Raw genomic sequence first — 19,922 nt, 5'->3', positions numbered from 1 at the left:
TATCACTGATACTGACTGTGTACCCAGATAAATTTTCCTGATACACTAAATATCTGATAAAAAATGAAAGAGAACTGTACTAAAACTTATAACATCATACTACAAGAATTAATCAGAATATGAAACGTCCAAGTAGTTTCTGAATTCAGTTGTTAAAAACAATATTTATCCATGAAACACAATGATGCAGAATAGTAATAGTTTTGAAAGTCACAATTTTTAAACTTTAGTTTGTGTAGTTATTAACTTCTCTTTGAACTTTAAATTTTACACAATAGATTATGCATACTTCGATAACAACTAAATATGATTCACGACTTCTCAGTCACTGTTAGAAATGTATGACTGCTTAAATGTAATGTGAGTTATGATTTAGATAGTTTAAGTACAGTGCAAGTGTTGAATTTAGTTATTTTTAGAAATATTTTCAATAACTCAGGTTTGTGTCTAACTGTGTACGAATCATAGGTTTTGTAGTTCAGCTGTTGTATTATTGTGTGATGTTACTAGAACCTTCTAATTTGTTTTGATTTAGTTTTATATCATCATAATATCTCAGTGTGTAGCACATTCTAGACTTCCTTCAGGTTTTAAACTTACAACCAAAATGTAGTTCGACTCAGATAGGGATAGTTACATCTGGACTGCATCAATCTTAGTATAATCATAAAGAACATGTAGTGGTGATTTTAAAGTAAAATTGTATCAGAAATAGTATTGTAATGACAGAGTAGACAATTTATTAGTTAATTTACCTTGTCCAGTTGTGATCTAAAGTAACTGAACCAGCCCACATGAACTTTAACCTTTAATGGTAACACAGTGCCAAGGACGAGTTAATTCATTCTCAATAATACCTAACTTCAGTGCTACATATCAGCACCATACATGCATTTGACCTACTTAGAAATTATTTCACTTTCAATCGAAAATGGCTTCACGATAAAAATTACGAAATGAAGAAGTGTTAGAGTTGCAGAGATGCCAACTATTTCAAATGACTGAGCATAATGATTGTAGACAGAGCCCTTTCACAGTTTTAGTCCTTTTAGATTTGCCAAAAACAAGACAATCTGGTGAACGAGGCCTCTTTTTTTCCATCTTATGAACGATCGCATTGATGTTTCTGTGCCGCTTAGAAAACGAAAAATATCCATCTACGCAAGTGCTGATTGGCTGACAAGCACTGATGACATAACTCTGGATTCCCCCACGTACCCAGTATGGAGAAGCACCGCACTCAAACTATTGGTAGACGTTGAAGATACAAATATTTTTTATTATTTCAAGCACAAACATGATTATTGCAAGTAGCTATTTGGACTGTGTCTTTTATTATCAAAATTTATTTGTATCTCAGTAGAAATTTTCTTTTCACCCCTTTTAAGCCCTGGGGGAACAATTTATCACTTTATTATATAGGCCTATATAATATATAATAATTTGTGAGTTGCAACAAGTCGTAATATTTGTCTGTATAGTCGTAATGTATACACCAAAATCGTAATGATAACGCTCGAATTGTAATGGTTGGCATCTCTGGAGTTGTAGCAGCTGAAATACTTGGCAGTCAACAGGTTAATGAACAAAAGACACAATTAAATTTTGGATACAACTGTGGTAACCAAAAGTTACTGTGGCAATTTTAAATTGAAATTATCACAGGCAGCATTGTAATAACAGAGAAAGAAAAACAATTTGTGTTGTTCTGAAAGTGTGTGTATATATACTCTAACAAAAAAATAAATTATTTAACTCTGTACATTAACTACATCAAAGCTTATATGTGACTTTGTATCTCTATGTACAGTGTCATGTATTTTCTCTCTCTCTCAATATACAAAATAAAACATGCCAGATTTCATGATGAGGCCACACTGGTTCATGTTTAAAGATGGTGGGAATTTCCCAATATATATATACTTGAAGACTATGAAAGTTCCCAACTTTAGGGCATGATTTCTCCTCAAACACTACAGAGGGAAAAGCTGGTTTTTGGAATCAGGGCATAAAAATGCAAAAATGAATGTTATTCTGGACATTTTAGGGTGTGAAAGTTTCCAAAGTATCAGTGTAAGTAAGACTATAAAGTAGTGTGCATGGTGACAAACGTTTTGTAAATAAAAATAAGACAAAATTACTTGTTTCTTTGTCTATTACAGTGAATGTATAAATTGCTGGTCATTCACTTTGAAGCAAATATTGATTTGAAATTAATGGCCAGAAGTTTGAACATTTACTTTAATAAACAAAAAAAAACTTTTTCAATGTTATCCACAATCCCTCTGGGTTGCAACTTTTGTGCCATGTTGTTTAAAAATGGACAGATTTAAAAAAAAAGTGTCTGTACACCAACCCACTCAAAAACAGAACTGCAAAAATGTGTCTGTCACCAAAGTTAATAACAGTATAGGTTACATTTAGCAACTGAGAAATAGGAATTATCACTATATTTACCAATAAAATTTATATAATTTACAAGAACTTTCCTCAAACACTGACCAATTAAAACATGTCCCCTCACACACCATATTAAGCTGTACTGTATAAAGTGGTTTTTCTGTATTTTAATGACTAAGCAATATTACAAAGAAAAGGAATTACAGAACAATTTCTTTATAAAACAAAATCCAGTTTGATGGGGAATATTTATATCTATTGAAAAAAACTGGAAGAAAAAACAAACAAACCTGAATATGTGTACAATTAACATCTCCTAATACTCCCTGTTAATGCCTTACATGCAGTGGTGAACAATAAAAATGCTCGTCACTCAAGTAGAAGTGCAAAATTACAGTAAACATTTCTTCTATCTGGTTATATAACATGTTCCATCTGCATGCTAGACAAGAACAAGGTCTTTCAAAAGGGTTAACTTTATTAAAATACCTTCCTTCACAGAATGTAAATTATTTTGCATTTATTCCTAAAATACAAGACTGGAGTGACGTCTTTAGCTGTACAGATCATCATCATCTCCATCATTCTGGAAATTCCCTTGATCAGGACCTTGAGATCCTCCAGATCCAGATGGTTGTGTATTTGGAAATCTGTATAAAAAATTGTTTCTCGGTATTTAGGCAACAATACGATACAGAAACTGCTCACTTAAAAACCAAAAGTTTCATTAGCAAAAATTTATGTTTAAAAACATAACTGTAAGCCAACAATTCTAAAAAAAAATCTGAACTGTCTTATTTTTAAGCTGCAATCTCACTGTACATATTGATTGAAAATACAGTGTTTAAAAACATTTCAATGTTGACATTTATTTGTTTTTATTAAAGAGCTGTGTATAATGCTATAAAACAGCAAAAAAACAGGTTCACCTACAAAGACATATGTTGATAGTAGTTAAGTATATATACACACCATCCCATGTAACAAAAACAAGTGAAATTATCACAGACTGTATTGTAATAACAGAGCAGGAAGATCGATTTGTCTTGTCAATGTATGTTCCAAAGTAACTGAATCCCTGTGTGTAGAGAATTACTATTATGGAATATAAATTTCACAAGCAATATGTTCCATTTAAAGATCGTATCTGTTGCCAAAAATAATTCACTGCAACACTTTAAAACACTTTGCAAAAACGAAATAATTTTTAAGAGTGCAAAAAACACGACAAATGCTGACCTTTGTAAAATGATTTAAATTACTAACATCTTAAGCAAATTTATTTTCCATCATGGAATACCTACAACTCATAAGTTTAATGGAAAAGGAAATCATATTAAATCTTACCTAAAATTTGTACCAAACCCACGGCTCTGCTGGAGAGTCTGGGAAAACATTTCATATTTTCTGATGTCATTATCACTAACCGATCGGCGTGCAAATTTCATAGCTTCTTCAAAGTGGTCTCTTCGAATCTCTGGCACAGGGTCAGATTCTTCAAAATCCTATTTCAAAACAGTTCTGTTCCTTGAAAAACATCACCTACCAATCTTCTCACCAGCATTTAACAATTATCAGTAAGAAATGTGTGAGCAAAGTCAAGTGGGGAAACACTGATGTAACAGACACAGTGGTTGAGATACTATTTTTATTAGCAAATAATATGACAACAGCAGTTGCAGTGTGAACAAGATAAAACTGATGAAATGTGTGTGTGTTTTAGAAATATAATACAAAAACTTAGCATTCTTTGGCCAAGTACACAAGAGTGTTATTGAAACATTAGGAGGGCTAGCAGAGAAGTTTAAACTTACTTGAAACATAACCAACACTATAACAGAGCCTTGATTGTCATTTTAATTATTTAAAAAAAACGATTGGATCATTTAATTACTATTAACTGATTATACTAAACCTTCCTGACAGTTCTGTACATAAACTCAACACTGTAATTACTTTTCATGTTCAGTGTTTTCATCACAAATTTTTTCATGGCCATTTCAACAACTATAGTCTCTAAGTATCAACTATTTTTCTTGGCAAAGTTTTAATAATAATCCATTCTTTCTAGAATATAAAACTGTAATCAAACTTGCATTATCTTTACTGCAAACACTCTTCAAAATTCACTTAAAAAAACACCATTTTGTTCTTTATTGCCAACATAGAAATCTCCGAGAATTCCACACTGTATTATTATTTAAAGTTTGTGAAATAGTGTTGTTCTTGGTACCAAGTTAGGCTTAAAAAAACATGGTAAAAAGAAGTAAAACAGTTTTAAACAAGATTATTGCAGAAAAAGAACACACAGTGAAACTATCATCAGAAAGAAACGATGTTACGAGGTTTTTGTTCCAAAATGTTCACCCCTGACCTTAATTCTATTAAAACAGATGCTATCATTAATATTCCACAAAACAGAAAAGGCAAGAACATTTTGACAAGGTTTTACGTTAAACTAAATAGTAAAAGTAGATAAATTCGAAAGTAATAAAAATCTAGTTTCTTTTTCAAACACTAACTATTTTGAATCTTCAGATATAAATATGCTGGATATGTCAATGTTTTGCATCATTAAATACAGAGTAACAAAACTGTGTTGATCTACTGCACATATTTGATCCTTCATATGTATTGTGGTAAACATATAACCTGAGTATGAACAGTTTTTACTTAAAATTTAAGTACATTCAATCCCTAACTCAGGAACAGCATCAAAAGAAACCTACCATTTCAGTATCAGTGTGTTAACTCAGGAACAGCATCAAAAGAAACCTACCATTTCAGTATCGGTGTGTTAACTAACAAACATCATCAAAAGAAACCTATCATTTCAGTATCGGTGTGTTGACTAACAAACATCATCAAAAGAAACCTACCATTTCAGTATCGGTGTGTTGACTAACAAACATCATCAAAAGAAACCTACCATTTCAGTATCGATGTGTTAACTAACAAACAGCATCAAAAGAAACCTACCATTTCAGTATCAGTGTGTTGACTCACAAACAGCATCAAAAGAAACCTACCATTTCAGTATCGGTGTGTTGACTCACAAACAGCATCAAAAGAAACCTACCATTTCAGTATCGGTGTGTTGACTCACAAACAGCATCAAAAGAAACCTACCATTTCAGTATCGGTGTGTTGACTCACAAACATCATCAAAAGAAACCTACCATTTCAGTATCGATGTGTTGACTCACAAACAGCATCAAAAGAAACCTACCATTTCAGTATCGGTGTGTTGACTCACAAACAGCATCAAAAGAAACCTACCATTTCAGTATCGGTGTGTTAACTCACAAACAGCATCAAAAGAAACCTACCATTTCAGTATCGATGTGTTAACTAACAAACATCATCAAAAGAAACCTACCATTTCAGTATCGGTGTGTTGACTCACAAACATCATCAAAAGAAACCTACCATTTCAGTATCGGTGTGTTGACTCACAAACATCATCAAAAAAAACCTACCATTTCAGTATCGGTGTGTTAACTCACAAACAGCATCAAAAGAAACCTACCATTTCAGTATCAGTGTGTTGACTCACAAACAGCATCAAAAGAAACCTACCATTTCAGTATCGGTGTGTTGACTCACAAACATCATCAAAAGAAACCTACCATTTCAGTATCGATGTGTTGACTCACAAACAGCATCAAAAGAAACCTACCATTTCAGTATCGATGTGTTGACTCACAAACAGCATCAAAAGAAACCTACCATTTCAGTATCGATGTGTTGACTCACAAACAGCATCAAAAGAAACCTACCATTTCAGTATCGATGTGTTGACTCACAAACAGCATCAAAAGAAACCTACCATTTCAGTATCGGTGTGTTGACTCACAAACAGCATCAAAAGAAACCTACCATTTCAGTATCGATGTGTTGACTCACAAACAGCATCAAAAGAAACCTACCATTTCAGTATCGGTGTGTTAACTCACAAACAGCATCAAAAGAAACCTACCATTTCAGTATCGGTGTGTTGACTCACAAACAGCATCAAAAGAAACCTACCATTTCAGTATCGGTGTGTTGACTCACAAACAGCATCAAAAGAAACCTACCATTTCAGTATCGGTGTGTTGACTCACAAACAGCATCAAAAGAAACCTACCATTTCAGTGTCGGTGTGTTGACTCACAAACATCATCAAAAGAAACCTACCATTTCAGTATCGGTGTTTTAACTCACAAACAGCATCAAAAGAAACCTACCATTTCAGTATCGGTGTGTTGACTCACAAACATCATCAAAAGAAACCTACCATTTCAGTATCGGTGTGTTGACTCACAAACATCATCAAAAGAAACCTACCATTTCAGTATCGATGTGTTAACTCACAAACAGCATCAAAAGAAACCTACCATTTCAGTATCGGTGTGTTAACTCACAAACAGCATCAAAAGAAACCTACCATTTCAGTATCGGTGTGTTAACTCACAAACAGCATCAAAAGAAACCTACCATTTCAGTATCGATGTGTTAACTAACAAACATCATCAAAAGAAACCTACCATTTCAGTATCGGTGTGTTGACTCACAAACATCATCAAAAGAAACCTACCATTTCAGTATCGGTGTGTTAACTCACAAACAACATCAAAAGAAACCTACCATTTCAGTATCAGTGTGTTGACTCACAAACAGCATCAAAAGAAACCAACCATTTCAGTATCGGTGTGTTGACTCACAAACATCATCAAAAGAAACCTACCATTTCAGTATCGATGTGTTGACTCACAAACATCATCAAAAGAAACCTACCATTTCAGTATCGATGTGTTGACTCACAAACAGCATCAAAAGAAACCTACCATTTCAGTATCGGTGTGTTGACTCACAAACAGCATCAAAAGAAACCTACCATTTCAGTATCGATGTGTTGACTCACAAACAGCATCAAAAGAAACCTACCATTTCAGTATCGGTGTGTTAACTCACAAACAGCATCAAAAGAAACCTACCATTTCAGTATCGATGTGTTAACTAACAAACAGCATCAAAAGAAACCTACCATTTCAGTATCAGTGTGTTGACTCACAAACAGCATCAAAAGAAACCTACCATTTCAGTATCGGTGTGTTGACTCACAAACAGCATCAAAAGAAACCTACCATTTCAGTATCGATGTGTTGACTCACAAACAGCATCAAAAGAAACCTACCATTTCAGTATCAGTGTGTTGACTCACAAACATCATCAAAAGAAACCTACCATTTCAGTATCGGTGTGTTGACTCACAAACAGCATCAAAAGAAACCTACCATTTCAGTATCGATGTGTTAACTCACAAACAGCATCAAAAGAAACCTACCATTTCAGTATCGATGTGTTAACTAACAAACAGCATCAAAAGAAACCTACCATTTCAGTATCAGTGTGTTGACTCACAAACAGCATCAAAAGAAACCTACCATTTCAGTATCGGTGTGTTGACTCACAAACAGCATCAAAAGAAACCTACCATTTCAGTATCGGTGTGTTGACTCACAAACAGCATCAAAAGAAACCTACCATTTCAGTATCGGTGTGTTGACTCACAAACAGCATCAAAAGAAACCTACCATTTCAGTATCGGTGTGTTGACTCACAAACAGCATCAAAAGAAACCTACCATTTCAGTATCGGTGTGTTGACTCACAAACATCATCAAAAGAAACCTACCATTTCAGTATCGGTGTGTTGACTCACAAACAGCATCAAAAGAAACCTACCATTTCAGTATCGATGTGTTAACTAACAAACAGCATCAAAAGAAACCTACCATTTCAGTATCGGTGTGTTGACTCACAAACAGCATCAAAAGAAACCTACCATTTCAGTATCGGTGTGTTGACTCACAAACATCATCAAAAGAAACCTACCATTTCAGTATCGATGTGTTGACTCACAAACAGCATCAAAAGAAACCTACCATTTCAGTATCGGTGTGTTGACTCACAAACAGCATCAAAAGAAACCTACCATTGCAGTATCGGTGTGTTGACTCACAAACAGCATCAAAAGAAACCTACCATTTCAGTATCAGTGTGTTGACTCACAAACAGCATCAAAAGAAACCTACCATTTCAGTATCAGTGTGTTGACTCACAAACAGCATCAAAAGAAACCTACCATTTCAGTATCGGTGTGTTGACTCACAAACATCATCAAAAGAAACCTACCATTTCAGTATCGATGTGTTAACTCACAAACAGCATCAAAAGAAACCTACCATTTCAGTATCGATGTGTTAACTCACAAACAGCATCAAAAGAAACCTACCATTTCAGTATCGATGTGTTAACTAACAAACAGCATCAAAAGAAACCTACCATTTCAGTATCGATGTGTTAACTAACAAACAGCATCAAAAGAAACCTACCATTTCAGTATCAGTGTGTTGACTCACAAACAGCATCAAAAGAAACCTACCATTTCAGTATCGGTGTGTTGACTCACAAACAGCATCAAAAGAAACCTACCATTTCAGTATCGGTGTGTTGACTCACAAACAGCATCAAAAGAAACCTACCATTTCAGTATCGGTGTGTTGACTCACAAACATCATCAAAAGAAACCTACCATTTCAGCATCGATGTGTTAACTCACAAACAGCATCAAAAGAAACCTACCATTTCAGCATCGATGTGTTAACTCACAAACAGCATCAAAAGAAACCTACCATTTCAGTATCGGTGTGTTAACTCACGAGCAGCATCAAAAGAAACCTACCATTTCAGTATCGGTGTGTTAACTCACGAGCAGCATCAAAAGAAACCTACCATTTCAGTATCGGTGTGTTAACTCACAAACAGCATCAAAAGAAACCTACCATTTCAGTATCAGTGTGTTGACTCACAAACAGCATCAAAAGAAACCTACCATTTCAGTATCAGTGTGTTGACTCACAAACAAACAGCATCAAAAGAAACCTACCATTTCAGTATCAGTGTGTTGACTCACAAACAGCATCAAAAGAAACCTACCATTTCAGTATCGATGTGTTAACTCACAAACAGCATCAAAAGAAACCTACCATTTCAGTATCGATGTGTTAACTCACAAACAGCATCAAAAGAAACCTACCATTTCAGTATCGATGTGTTAACTCACAAACAGCATCAAAAGAAACCTACCATTTCAGTATCGGTGTGTTGACTCACAAACATCATCAAAAGAAACCTACCATTTCAGCATCGATGTGTTAACTCACAAACAGCATCAAAAGAAACCTACCATTTCAGTATCGATGTGTTAACTCACAAACAGCATCAAAAGAAACCTACCATTTCAGTATCAGTGTGTTGACTCACAAACAGCATCAAAAGAAACCTACCATTTCAGTATCGGTGTGTTGACTCACAAACAGCATCAAAAGAAACCTACCATTTCAGTATCGGTGTGTTGACTCACAAACAGCATCAAAAGAAACCTACCATTTCAGTATCGGTTGTGTTGACTCACAAACATCATCAAAAGAAACCTACCATTTCAGTATCGATGTGTTGACTCACAAACAGCATCAAAAGAAACCTACCATTTCAGTATCGGTGTGTTAACTCACAAACAGCATCAAAAGAAACCTACCATTTCAGTATCGGTGTGTTAACTCACAAACAGCATCAAAAGAAACCTACCATTTCAGTATCGGTGTGTTAACTCACAAGCAGCATCAAAAGAAACCTACCATTTCAGTATCGGTGTGTTAACTCACAAACAGCATCAAAAGAAACCTACCATTTCAGTATCGGTGTGTTGACTCACAAACATCATCAAAAGAAACCTACCATTTCAGTATCGATGTGTTGACTCACAAACAGCATCAAAAGAAACCTACCATTTCAGTATCGGTGTGTTGACTCACAAACAGCATCAAAAGAAACCTACCATTGCAGTATCGGTGTGTTGACTCACAAACAGCATCAAAAGAAACCTACCATTGCAGTATCGGTGTGTTGACTCACAAACAGCATCAAAAGAAACCTACCATTTCAGTATCAGTGTGTTGACTCACAAACAGCATCAAAAGAAACCTACCATTTCAGTATCAGTGTGTTGACTCACAAACAGCATCAAAAGAAACCTACCATTTCAGTATCGGTGTGTTGACTCACAAACATCATCAAAAGAAACCTACCATTTCAGTATCGATGTGTTAACTCACAAACAGCATCAAAAGAAACCTACCATTTCAGTATCGATGTGTTAACTCACAAACAGCATCAAAAGAAACCTACCATTTCAGTATCGATGTGTTAACTAACAAACAGCATCAAAAGAAACCTACCATTTCAGTATCGATGTGTTAACTAACAAACAGCATCAAAAGAAACCTACCATTTCAGTATCAGTGTGTTGACTCACAAACAGCATCAAAAGAAACCTACCATTTCAGTATCGGTGTGTTGACTCACAAACAGCATCAAAAGAAACCTACCATTTCAGTATCGGTGTGTTGACTCACAAACAGCATCAAAAGAAACCTACCATTTCAGTTTCGGTGTGTTCTCGTTCTTTCTCCTTACGAATTTCAGCTTCAATGCTCTCTCTGATGGCCAGTTTACATGCCCTCTGACAGATCTCTGTCAAATCAGCACCACTGAAACCTTGTGATACCTTAGCAATGTAACCAAGATCTACATCCTATACAGTAAACAAAATGATTAAAAGTAGTAAGACACAAAACATCCAGATCTTAACAAAGAGCATTAGAAAGACTGTTAAAAAGTAAAAAAATATATCCAGATCTTAACATTAAAGAAAATTGAACCTGGACTTGTGATTCTGAGCTCCATTTACACAGATGACTATGAAAGGTTTTTAAATCACAGTTATGTTTTTATTAGGAGTTATCTCAATAAGAAATGGTAGAAATTAAAACCTCAAAAATTTTGGCTTTTGAAGTTAAAGCCTACATACCCTAGACACTGGAGACTTTCGAAGGTTGGCTTGAAGGATGGAAATTCTGGACTTCTCGTCAGGTAGAGGGATGTAAATAAGTTGATCCAGACGCCCAGGTCTCAGGATAGCTGGATCAATGATGTCTGGTCTAAGAAACAAAAATAACAATCTTCTGGAAACTTGATGAAAACTAAATCAATATTTTATCAAAGTCTTTTTTTACCATGTGTCATGCACACACTAGTAGTTTCAAGTTAAAGTTACTGAAAACATTACTACACAACAAAATCATTCATACAAAGTAGGCCTACAATGAAATTATTGATATAAAGGAAGCTTATAATGAAGTGACTGATAATAAAGTATGGCTAAAATGGAAAATAAGATAAAAATTACTCATAAAGTAGACCTATAACAGAAAATACTATAACAATACCAAGTCACTAAAACTGCTGATAGCATTATAAATGTACATCACAAATTCTATATCAATATGAACACCAATACCTAAATCAATGCTAAAAGACAAAACTAAGCTTTAGTCTTTCCTTGATGACTGACTTATTTATATTTCAGATAGCTAAGGCTACACAAGTTTAATGTAAGTAGTTTCTAATCCTTCAAAAAACAGAGAAATTATGTTTCTATAGAAAATGTAAAATAACTTTTTAATTTAATATACTTACACCCCATAACATACAAGTTTTTTTGATGACAAGAAACCTACCTGAAATAAAAATATATCTCAGAACGGCTGGTATGGGTATTAACACTTTTATTGATAAGGAAATAACAACGTTTTCGACCTTTCTAGGTCATCTTAAGGTTAAGAAAGAGAGAGTTTGAATGTGATCGTTGACAGACACGTTTATAGGAACGAGAGTATAAACAGGTACGGGATTGTAGGTAATTGCACGTGGACGTTACGTTATTAATTAGCATAGGTATAAAGGTGTTCCTTTATATTGGTTTAATTTTGGTTTTAGCTGCTGTATAAGTAGGGCTTCTTTGATTTTGCATTTGTTCATATTTGTCTTCCTTCATAAATACCAAAATATAAATGAACACCTTCATACCTACACTAATTAATAACCTAACATCCACCTGCAACGCCCCCTACCTGTTTATACTCTCAACCCTAAGATGTGTGACCATTAACCGTGGTATTCAAACTCATTTTCTTAACCTGAAGGTGACCTGGGAAGGTCGAAACGTTGTTCTCTCCTTATCAGTTAAAAAGTGTTAATACCCATACCAGCCGTTCTGATATACAAGTTTTTTATCTCTTTAATGTATACATGTTTAACTGCCTCATTATGCAGTGGCTCAATGATTCCCTCAAACATTACTCAAAAACACAGAACTTACCTATTAGTTGCTCCAATAATAAATACATTCTTTTTGGAACTCATTCCATCCATTTCAGTCAAAATTTGGTTAATCACACGATCTGCTGCACCACCTGCAATGTAAAACATTCACAAATGTTTAGCATAACAAGAATAAAATAATTTCTTTCATCCATGTTTCACAATATTTTCAATACACATCAAGTTTCAAAATTGGCATTATAGATTATACTGATATTTCATTAGTTTTGTTTCTAATGAAAAGTGAATACAAAACAGAATTTTTTATAATAACAAAACTCCCAACACTTCAATTAAGAAAGTAATTCATTGCAGTAGAATAAGAGGAAACCTAAGCCTAAATATGAAAAAAAGTCCTTGTTTTATAATTAAAAAGTCAAAGGTTCAATGACTTAGATGCATGTTAAAATACAATCACTACATTCTGATATAATCTCATGTAATGTATTTTTAAGGAAAAGCAAAGTCTGAATTTTTTTTTCTCTTTTTACAGCACTTAATTCTCAATGGTTTTATAAAAGAAAATATTACAATACTTCATTACCATCAAGCAAAAAATGAGCCTAAGAAACAATGTAAGCTAATAATTCACATATGCTGTAAACGTAAAACATTAATTTTTGGCAAAAGCCAACTAGAAAAATATCTAGTTTTTGATCCACATTGCTATTGTTTGATGTCAATGAATTAAATATTAGCTTAAAACTTGTATATTGTTTCACGTGTTAATGAATTATATGCATGTTTTTATATACAATAATAAGTGGACTATTATATATTTATGCTAATGTCATAATCCCTGCCAATAAGTGGTTTATATGATCTTACTGATATTAGTAAGAGGTTTACATGCCATTATACATGCTAGTAAGTAGATTATATTCTCTTTTTTATGTAGTAAGTGGATTGTATGCCCTTATCTCATATGTCGCATGCTTTAGCCATTGCAACAATCGATCATGAAGGATGCAGAGTAAACATCCAACATTAGGAATAAAAGAAAAAAGACCTCTTTCAAGCCCTTCACATACGAATTATTTGCTAGATGAGTTTAGTGATAAAGAATTATCTGACAGTGACAGCAACCATGAAAGTGAAAATGTAGACAGTGAAAGTTCAAGTGACAGTGATACCTGTGACATAAGTGATCTCAGAAACACCAGTGCAGAACACCTGTTTTGGGAAAATCATAACTTTTTGCCTAATATTTACAACTTTAATAATACAAATTCTGGAATTACAGAAAGTGTGGGATCAAATAATCTGATGAAAAATATAAATATTTAATAGCATTTTTGATAATGAAATTATAACAACAATCATTAATCAAATATTTTATGTAGTGACTGAAAATGGCCTTAGGCCTATTTCCCATGGAAAGCAATGGTGCAGTGTCACAGTTTATTAATTATATTCATTTTTAGTGTTAGTGCTGTTAATGCTTCATGTAATAAAACACTCCATAAAAGAGTATTGGTCACGAGATCTAATGACAGCTTCTGAAATTTTTGGTAAATACATGACACATGATACGGTTATCTTGTTATTACGGTTCATTCACTCAACCTTTTTTTATGTGCTACCAGATCGAAATGTTTGTTTGTTTTGGAATTTCATGCAAAGCTACATGAGGGCTAACTGTGCTAGCCATCCCTAATTTTGTAGTGTAAGACTAGATGGAAGGCAGCTAGTCATCACCACCCACTGCCAACTCTTGGGCTACTCTTTTACCAATGAATAGTGGGAGAGACCATCACATTATAATACCTACATGGCTGAAAGGGCAACCATGTTTGGTGCAACAGGGATTCAAACCTGAAACCCTCAGATTACAAATGGAATGCCTTAATCCACTTTGGCCATGCCAGGTCAAGATAGAAATGATAGGCTATGTAAAATAAGGAAACGTATATATTAATCTCAAAGCAAATTTTCAAAGTTTTGCTACCCTTTTCAAAAAACTTGTTATGGATGCGTCTTTGTTGCTGTTGAAAGGTAGGCCATCCTTCAAACAGTACATACAGCCAAAAACACGTAGATTTGGCATAAATTTATTTGTTTTATGTGATCGTGAACCTGGGATTGTATTGGATATAATATATACAGGGTCAGACACTAAAGTGCCTAGGAATGACCCACGTGGATTACCTGGGACTGACATAAAGAAACTTATAACACCATACGAAGACAAGGACCATAATCTTTATACAGATAACTTTAAAACAAGCCCTAAACTGTCATATTATTTACAGAAAAAGAAAACTGGATCATGTGGCACAGTAAAAAAAGGAAACATTTCTCAAGTTTTGAGAAAAAAATTGTTATTTGGTGAAAGTTAGAAAAAGAAATGCAGAAATATGTTGGCACTCAGATGGCATGACAAACATGATATGTGCACACTCACTACTTTTCATAGAGGAAATATGTAAAACACTGACAAAATCAGATTTAAAACTAATGAACCAGTAAGGAAACCTGATGTTGATTTAGACTACACTCATAACATGCATTTCATTGAAAAAGCAAACATACAAATAAATACAGTGGAATGTGTTAAGAAATCTGTAAAATGGTACAAAAAATGTTTCTTTCACATGATTGATATTGTGATGCTAAATTCATATAATTTATATCTGGTAAAAAAGAAAATAATGCATTAGCTCTAAAAAATTTCACTAGGAAAGTAATTAGCCATCTGCTTGGAAAATACTGTACATTAGCTGTGAAACGACATGAACGACAACCTAAAACACAGACAGACTACTCTGTAAATGCTACAGAAAGACATTACTCAGCAGGTGCCTCCAACAAGAGCAAATAAAGAAAGGGTAACATGTGTAGCATGTGTGAATACCAAACGACATAAACAACTGAGAAAATTCACAACAACATGGTGTTCTGAGTGCAAAGTAGGTCTATTCCCAGGGAATTTCTTTGAGATATATCATACCCAAACAAAAATCTACTAAATAGTGGTAAGTACATAAATTATCATTTATAAAATATATTACAAATGTCTTGTCAACATATGTAAAAAACTAATTTTAAAAATCACATATTTTACCAATTTTCTTTGCAGCTTGTGTCACATCCCTACAAAAACATTTGCATACTTAAGGGGTTAAAAACATTCACTCTAACAAGTCCAGATAATAACTACAGTAAAATATTTCTGGACTTAAACTCACCAGCATCTCCAATACTTCCTCCTCTTGCTTTGGCAATGGAATCTAACTCATCAAAGAACAGCACACATGGAGCAGCCGCTCTTGCCTACCAATACACACAATTAAAGCACATTTCATAAACTTCATGTGCTATCAATACAACAGTTAAAATTAGTTACCACACTTTCTATTAACTTAATATATGATCCTTTGTACAGTTTCACAACAATTCACACACTTAAGTTACAACCAACAAGTAAATTAATTTCATATGTCACACTAAATTTTGCTCAGTTTACGTTAAATGTAATACTTTGATTTTGGTATAATGCAAGAAATTATGCCACAGAGGTAATAAACAGTGCCTATGGTTTCTTCCAAACTAGGTTGTACTAAAGAAATATGTTGTCGTGAAAGTTTACTATGAAACTACGTGGCTTTAAGCCAAAACTGAAACTTTACCTTATCAAATACATCCCGAACATTAGCTTCTGATTCTCCAAACCACATTGTGAGAAGTTCTGGCCCTTTGATGGAGATAAAGTTAGCTTGGCATTCATTTGCAATTGCTTTGGCTAGAAGTGTCTTGCCACAACCAGGGGGCCCATAGAACAGTACACCTTTAGATGGAGTCATTCCAAATTTCAAAAACTTGTCAGGAAATTCTACTGGATACTGTGAAAGAATAAAATAACACATCAGACAATGATATCTTTGGTTTCAAACCTTATATACAAGTAGAATTAACTTGTATAACTTTTAAAATCATGAAGCTTATTTAAATGCTAGTAATAATAACTAGTTAAAATGATATTTGTTTAATAAAAACATAATTCTCTATTTAAAAAATTGAGAACATTTAACTTTCTTTAGAAAAACTACAAGCGACAAGTTTTTAAACATAATTGTCCCCATAGATAACTGCCAGAGATCTTACTCTAAAGAGTTCTTGTCAATATTAACTATTGACTAGTGATAACACTTTTCTTCTACAGAATTGTTCATAAAATAATTTTCCCCCACAAAACTAAGTCAAAAATCAGAATACTGAAGTATTTTTGCAAAAGATATATCTGTGAATATATATATTCTGATTAGTCTGATTGCACAGCAATTTTCTTGTTACGGTTTAAAATGTTTTTCATCTCCAAAATCTCAAGTTTAATTTATCTATAAAACCTTTTAAGTAAATTTCAAATGTTATTTTCACTCACTTTATACTTAATCCATTATTTACTCAGCCTAACTCTGAATAAGGTTGGAAAATTTTACCAACCTCAACCACCAAAATTATTTCTAGAATGACTTCAAGTTGTAACATGAAACTACACTTGTTTATCTCTGTAACAGCACACGTCCATTCATGTTGAAATTTTATTGTTTTGAACTAGGTATAACTACTGTTCACACCATTACAAGTTGTAAATCAATTGGTGGACATGCAGCTCCCATTACACTACTGAACTGCATTATGCATGAACTAACTGTGAGTATACTTCATGAAAAACACTTATTTTACCCAATCTAATCTTAATTCATCCAAAACGTTTTCTATTTTTACTCCTTTTTCTGTGTATGTCATGATATTTTAATGAGTTATATTCGAAATCAATCTACCTTTTTTCCTGGTGTCGAAGACCCAACCCCAGTTCCTATGTACAAACTTTATGTAGAAAATACATAGAAACTTCTTTAAAAGACAAACATTTCATACAGAAAGTAACTGAACAAAGAACGTACTCAATACAAGTCCACAATATGAGGGTTAAGATAAACTAAAAGTGAAATCATCTAAACAGTAAGAGAGTTCTACTTTACTGAGATTTTTGATCCATATATATTTACCTGTATCATTTCTTGTAGTTCTTTCTTAACATTTTCCAGGCCACCAATATCTTCCCATGTGACATTAGGAACCTCTACCACTGTTTCACGTAGAGCACTTGGAGAACTCTTTCCTAGAGCCCACTGACAATGAAAAAACACTTATTTAGGTTGAAAGTAACGTGAGAAGAATATTAAGCTGGTGGCTCAGGTTAAACTGAAAATCATAATGAAAAACAAGGCTACACAATCATACAGACCAATATCTAATAAAAAAACAAGGCTACACAATCATACAGACCAATATCTAATAAAAAAACAAGGCTACACAATCATACAGACCAATATCTAATAAAAAAAAACAAGGCTACACAATCATACAGACCAATATTTAATTTTTCTAAGTTTTAAAAAATAAGTTTTGAGAATTTCAAATGTGATTTAAAAAAAACTATAAAAAAATTATTTATGTAGAAAAATACCTGGACAGAGTTCTATTCTCTCCATATCATTAGGAGCATGCATCTTTAATTAATGTATATAGGTATATAAACACATAAGCTCCTTCAGACTCAAATCTAATCACCCGAAGGCACGAAAACAGAATTGTAAAGCACAGCCAAAATAATGTCTGATATCTCTAATTTGTCTTACCAAAAGCAGCTTATTTAACTTGTAAATATACACTTATGTCACTCTACAGCTATCCTGTTATATTCTTATAATTAAAACTACAGTTAAGTATTAACAAATGTTATTTACTGTCACAAATGATCTATAACGGACTTTAAACATATTTTATGAAGAGTTATTATGTTGAGCTAACCAACCAACTTACTCTAAAGTTCTCCATAGTCACAGCTAAAGAGTTCAACACTTCTGCCTCTATTTGTTCATCTTCTAAGTCAATCAGATCCATCTTTTCTCTGATCTGCTGTAACGCTGCTTCGGAACACAAGGCAGCGAGATCTGAACCTACAAAACCATGAGTCTCTGCAGCAATCTGGAGGTTAAAATAATTTTAAAACAAGTAAAACGGCTATTGAATATAGCACAGTAAATACCTGAATATTGTTTAGATTTACAGATATTTTCAATGGGTGTTTAAAAGTGTTAAAGCTGTAACCTGATAATAATTATAATACCCTTGTAGTGTGTATGGAAAATCTAAAATTACAAGTTTTAAAGTTTAAACATAATTTTTTTTATAGTTTAATAATTTTTCAAGCAATTAAAATATTTATTGTGTTACATATTAGGGTGTTGTTTGTTTTAAATGTAAGAAACAATGGCAAAAACTGATAAGTAAGCTGTCCAAAATCTACAAATACAAATATAGAAGTGAATTCTGAATTTAACAATAAATACCAAGAAATATAAACACAGCTTATCATGATTCAGGGATTACATAGAAATTAAACCAAAAATAAAGATTCTAGTGCAATTACACAATGAAATCAGTGCTAAAACATGACACTTCTGAACCATACATTTGATCACAGTGCACATGCACAACCTTTCACAGAGTGCCATTCAGCATAACGTTACATAATTTACGTCAAAGTTATGAACTATTCATTTTATCCTACAATGCTGATTTAGCAAGAGTTTGTGGTGAAGAAGGGTAAACAACAGATGCTGAAAAAAATGCTATAAATATGCATTTTGTAGGTTCTTGGAGTTATACAATTATAATATGCAAACTGTACAGTGGAGAAAGTTATTTATAATCTTCACACGAACATCACATTGCACTTCGGGTTGTTGTCTACCTCACACTAACATTGTCAATTCAACGATTCATCTTGAATACACAGACTTTTGTAATATGTGCGACATTTTATGAATACTTTACACACACCTGTAGCATATTTAGAATTATAACCAATGTTCCTCCTCAAATAATATTTATAGAGTAATAATAACTAACTAAAATAGGCTACAAGTTTTCACAAATATAAAACTCATAACCCTTTCTCAACATGCTTGGTATTATACACATATGTTCATCAATACACTTGCATATGTTAAGTTTTTGCACTATAACTTTTAACACACGTGTATCTTCACAAAATCTGTTAGATTTAGTAAAGATCACAAGATTGTGTACAAAATATCAAATTTTTTAAATGAAATATTTAAAGAAAATATTGAGTCTTTCATTACTAGTTTGAATGTAAAGTAACTTCATGTTATAATTAAAAACACTCTGCATCCCAAAAATCTGAAAATCTCCAAAACCTTCTAAATACATTTCAAACGT

At 33.3% G+C, this 19,922-nt stretch overlaps 1 pseudogene across 1 annotated transcript in view; it reads right to left on the bottom strand.

Annotated features, from left to right (window-relative positions):
- Positions 1-2,532: 2,532 nt before the first annotated feature.
- Positions 2,533-19,922, bottom strand: part of LOC143248716 (transitional endoplasmic reticulum ATPase-like) — a 42,793-nt pseudogene continuing 25,403 nt past the window's right edge. The window contains exons 11-19 of the transcript XR_013027157.1: positions 18,498-18,662; positions 17,681-17,803; positions 16,298-16,510; positions 15,857-15,941; positions 12,667-12,760; positions 11,317-11,446; positions 10,885-11,040; positions 3,748-3,905; positions 2,533-3,050 (exon numbers count right to left, since the gene is read on the bottom strand). The product of XR_013027157.1 is annotated as a transitional endoplasmic reticulum ATPase-like (transcript). The remainder of the gene's footprint in view (positions 3,051-3,747; positions 3,906-10,884; positions 11,041-11,316; positions 11,447-12,666; positions 12,761-15,856; positions 15,942-16,297; positions 16,511-17,680; positions 17,804-18,497; positions 18,663-19,922) is intronic.

The sequence above is a fragment of the Tachypleus tridentatus genome, chromosome 4 (assembly GCF_004210375.1).
Source record: "Tachypleus tridentatus isolate NWPU-2018 chromosome 4, ASM421037v1, whole genome shotgun sequence".
NCBI classification, from domain to species: domain Eukaryota; kingdom Metazoa; phylum Arthropoda; class Merostomata; order Xiphosura; family Limulidae; genus Tachypleus; species Tachypleus tridentatus.
This window is presented reverse-complemented; position numbering and strand designations above follow the sequence as displayed.